Below are 4,946 nucleotides of genomic sequence, written 5' to 3' on the forward strand. Positions count from 1 at the left end.
GACGCACACTCACCCGGCACACACTCGCTCCCGCTCGCCCTCGGTGGAGAGTTGAAACAGCTGTGGGATTCGCCCCGGAGCTGGAAATGAGGGAGGGACGCGAGCCCGAGCCGTGCTTGCGCGGGGGTGTGTGTGTTAACACACACACGCACGAGGAGGGTATCCCTAATAAATCAAATATCGCAATAAAGTCAGGAGGGCCATCGATCAGGTCCACTTGGCTGGAAACGAAGAGAAAGAATCCTCGCCTCCTTTCCGCTTTCTTTTTCTCCTCCTTCGGAGCTCGAAGGAGCCAGGTGTTCCACGGGGCTTGCGACAGCCCCGGCCGGGCGCTCCTCTCGTAATGACACGTTAATAAATGTTTTCTTTTATCTGCTTTCACAAGGGCTCGCCCTGGTCTGCAAACACCCGACCGCCTTCCCTGAAAGCCCGGCGCTCGCCTCTAACCACACGTTAGCCTTCGGAAACGCGGGCTGGAGCCGGGGCCGGCGGCTAGATCGCAGGGTGAACTGCCCACGCGCCCTGGGAGCTCCTCTAGACGTTCACTTGAGCTCACGTGAAAATAGCTGCCAGTTGCCCAGAAATGGCCCGGGAATAGCAAAGAAAGGAGAAAGTGGCCTCCTCTGAAAGGGGAGGAATTCGACTCAAGGTGGTGCTGTCTACCGCGCTTTCCCCCGTCCCCAGCCTCCCAGAAGAGGGCAGGGATGATAGGGGTGGGCAAAGGGCCGCCAGAGAAGCAACTAGTAGCTGCAGAAAGCACAGCTGAGTTGCTAAGAGAAAAAAAGCCTCAGCTGTAGATCAGTATACTTGCCGGCGGTGGTGAACTGATGTAAACCGAGTAGCCCTCTTACAAGGGAAGTATTATTAGACCCATATTACAGATGTGCAGACCGAGTCACAGAGAGGTTAAGTAACAGGCCCAAGGTCACACAGGTGTAAGTAATGGACTTAGGATTTGAACCCAAGACATTTGGCTCCAGAGTTACGTTTTTAAATCACAGGGCATTGTTACTTTTCAACATAGCTTCTCCTTTCTCTGTTGCAGTCTTTCATGCCAGCTGGGGTTGTCATATTTAGTGACTAAACACATGGAAGGTCCACGAGGATGTACCTATACAAAAAATTCTCCATTGTTGAGCCGAAATTCGAATTGAGCATCCTGACCTGACTGGGGCTGAGGACTCCTCTCACCATAATCTCCCTTAGCTACCCCTAGATCAACTGACAGTCCAAGTAAATCAGAAAAACCTGGCATTTTGCTTTTCCAAATCAGATTCTGGTGCCCACCTTTTGGGACCACTGAAGTTGCTCATCTTCTGCCCTCTTTTTGCTTTGGATCAAAATGTGAGGCTTACCTGTTCACTAGGACTGACGAAAAATAGTGAGGACGCCCCACCCTTTTGGCCTCGTCTTTGCAAAAGGGATGCATTTGCTGCAGAGTGCCTATTGCTGATATCTGGGAGAGTCATAAAGCATAAGCGGGCTATGTATGTAGTGTAACATTTTCTGTTAGCTGCATTGAAAAAAGAAACAGGTAAAATTAATTTTAATAATATAGTTTTTTTAACTTAGTATATCTAAAATGGGAGAAGGCAATGGCAACCCACTCCAGTACTCTTGCCTGGAAAATTCCACGGATGGAGGAGGCTGGTGGGCTGCCGTCTATGGGGTCGCACAGAGTCGGACACGACTGAAGCGACTTAGCAGCAGCAGCAGCATATCTAAAATAGTATCAATTCAATGTGTAATCAATATGCAAATTATTAATGAGGTATCTTACATTTTTGTCTTATTAAGTCTGGGGAATCTGGTGTGTGTTTGACACTTACAGCAGCTCTCAATTCAGACCAGCCCCATGGGGCTAGGGGAGCCCATGCTGCACAGTGCAGTTCTATGGCTCACGCCCGAGTGTTTACAGCAGGTTATCTCATGTAATCCTCTTCATCTTTCAAGAAAACCGATGCTCAGAAAGGTCAAGGGTCACAAAGTTGACAAATGGGATTCTGACCCACTCAAGGCGGTGCCTGACTTTGGGATACGTTTTCGCTATGGTAGCAGTTTTCTCACTGGGACCTCAGAGCCCCATGGGGGTGTCTCGGGGGCGAGGGGTGGAGGAGAGAGGTGAGATCTGCCTTTTGCTTACTTTTTGTGTTGGGTTCTGGGGAGCATTTCAGAGGTCAAGGGGAATCCCATCCCCCAAAAGTTCAAAACCACATTGCCTTCCTTGAGGCCTCACGTTTACGAACATGGTTCTCCCTTTCCTAAGTGGGCTGTGCTAAGTCTCCTGGATCCTTGTCCACTCATCAGGGAACCCCAGCAGTGGAGGGGCAGCTCACGATTGCCTACATGGGGCTGTAGGCAGGGCTGAGATGGTGTCATTTGATTATCTGTTTTGGATAGTTCTTCTTTCAGCTGTTGCTGTTCAAAGACCAAACATGATGTCCGTGGCTCGCTTCTTATCCTTTTTGAGGAAGAAGGGGATGGATCTTGTGTGTGAGTGCCTCTTTGTGCGTGTTTACACATGCCTCTGTGTGCAATCAAGCATGTGTCTACTGCAGGCAGATGCTGTGGATCCAGCTTCAGGTCAGGACTTAACTCACCAGCTCAGACACTCACGGGGCCTGAGGGTCTGCAAAGTGCCCTCTGGCCACGTTCTTTTCCTGGTAATTCTCAGCAAACCCACGGTCGTCTGGGTCCGAGGCCTCGGCCTAAGTTTCCCAGGTTCCCTGCAGGCAGGTGGGGACTCCTGGCCCCATTTGGGAGTGCAGGGTCCTCCTGGGAAACACCAGGGGCCTCAGGGGTTCAGATGCCCCCTAGCCTGGGAAGTCACTCAGCCACTGCTGGGAGGGGACCTGGGTGGGGGCTCAGGATAATTCTCAGAACCTCCCACCTCCAGATTCTGTGGCCTTTCCTGTGTCCAACCCCACCATCCTGTGTCCCTCCTCACCCTGACGTCATCTCTCACTGTGATTGCCTTGGTCCTGGCTGGAAAATCGGGCTTTTCAGACTCCTCACACCACTCCCTCGAGTTGGTTTAACCTCGAGGGGACCTTTCTCTCGACACCCACAAGCCTCCTTTCTTCCTCTGGCGGCTTCTTTGGCAGCCCTCTCTGCAGAATGCCCATCTTGTTCTATCTACCTGGCTTGGCCAGAAGGCCCTTCCGTTTCCTTGGGATTCCTATGTAACAACAACAAAAATCATTCCTGCTGTGTGATTATCTCCATCAAGGGGCTGAAACTCGGTCTGATTGTCCGAGCACTGCTGGCTGCACTTGGATTGGAGTAGATGGGATTTTATGAGGGTTGTAAAAGTCAGGCTTTTAACATGTCTTGAACAAACTGGCCTGTGAAGGAGAAGAGTAGAAATAGGGCTACAGAGGGGAGGCCTGGGAATGTGAGCGAGCCTCAGAAGTGAAGCACAGGTGGCTTCAATAACCCACAGGAGTTTGTCTGTGACCTTGCTGCTACAAAGCGGAAGAGGCTGCAGAGTCACCCCCAGGGGGCTGGGAATGGAACGTCTCAGCTCCTCAGTGGGGACCATTTTGCACCGGTTTTAAAATACAAATCCCAGCACCATCCCTAACATTGTGAATTTGCGGTTGGTTCTGCTGAGTTTTCACTGAGACTCAACCTGTCTTGTCTGTAGAACTGCCATTGTGTTAGAGGAACACTGTTTACATTTCTTGAGATATTGTGATAATGAAAAACAGCACCATAAACCCCCATTAAATCTAAAGAACATTAATTGTATTTCACGCTGCCTCCCTGGGCTGGCACGCTGACATAGACATGCTTTACTTCAGCAAAACAGGGCTCATCTTTGCAGCGCGGTACCCATTTCCCTCCTTAATTACGCGTAATTGTATAGTCTAATTTATTCTAATGCCTGACGCCTAAAAGTGCACATTCATGAATCAAGGGTTAGATTGGGAGGTAGGAGAATTATAAACGGGTATAATTGCAGTCTCCTGGGGGCTGCTTATGGGTGATCTCAAAGAGCAACGATGTTTATTCAGAATTCTTGCTAACGAAAGACAGGCTGCCTGCAGTTAAGAACGTGGATAACAGTGACGATTTGTCTCGTGGCCTAACAATACACCACTAGTTCTCTCTTGAATAAGAGGGCAAGAAAGATTAAATATGTGAATTTCATGTAATTTGTGATGGGCTGAAACAGACACACAAGCAGCCTTAGTCCTTGTGAGATTGAGAATTAGTGCCGGTACTGCCGCTCCCACCCCGGGACCACAGCTGCAGATCTCCGAGGGCAAGGCAGAGCTTGGGGGTCTCTGTGGGCGATCTTTTTTATAGAGACAAGCAGGGTCCACTAGACCATAAGTGCAATTCAGTGTAACCTCACTCTGGGACAGCACTCCTCATTTTACAGTTGCCTTCCAGAAAAATCACTTTGGAACTTTGACTGTAATGAATCAATTAATTTATCAGTTATGATTAATGTTGGAGGTTGGTTTAGGAGAAGTGGAATAATGACTCAGCACTGCTCCAGGGCTAAAGTTCTAACTGACCTGGACTCTGTCCCCACTGGCTGGTGACTCCTTAGCTGATCACCTCGGGTCTCAGTTTCCTCATTTTTAAGAATTGAGGATAATATTGAGGACATCGCAGGTTTTCATGCAGTCTAAGTGAGATTAATGAAGGTAAGGTAAATGCACACACGGTCCTGGCTGGGAATGTTCACTGAATCAGAATCAGAAACGTGCTCCCGTGGGCCTCTAGAGAGACTCCTCCATCATCTGTAAAACCTGATGGTGGACATCCAAGGCAATTGCTTTGATGCCAGGGCAAACCAGATCATGCCACTCCGAGGCTTACAATCCCTTCTGCTTAGGTGAAAATCCAAATTCCTGAGCACAAAATCTACATGGTGCTTATCCTGGCCGCCTCCCCACATCTTTCTGTTCTCGTAATTCTCTTATCATGAAAAT

The 4,946-nt window shown here is 49.3% G+C and overlaps 1 protein-coding gene across 1 annotated transcript in view; it reads right to left on the reverse strand.

The window, feature by feature from the left end:
- SULF2 (sulfatase 2) overlaps nucleotides 1-287 on the reverse strand; it is a 130,965-nt gene extending 130,678 nt beyond the window's left edge. Inside the window, exon 1 of the mRNA XM_010835063.1 lies at nucleotides 14-287. The gene's annotated coding sequence lies outside the window, so the exon portion shown is untranslated. The remainder of the gene's footprint in view (nucleotides 1-13) is intronic.
- Nucleotides 288-4,946: the final 4,659 nt, after the last annotated feature.

Source organism: Bison bison, unplaced genomic scaffold, assembly GCF_000754665.1.
Source record: "Bison bison bison isolate TAMUID 2011002044 unplaced genomic scaffold, Bison_UMD1.0 scf7180017864038, whole genome shotgun sequence".
In the NCBI taxonomy this organism is placed as follows: domain Eukaryota; kingdom Metazoa; phylum Chordata; class Mammalia; order Artiodactyla; family Bovidae; genus Bison; species Bison bison.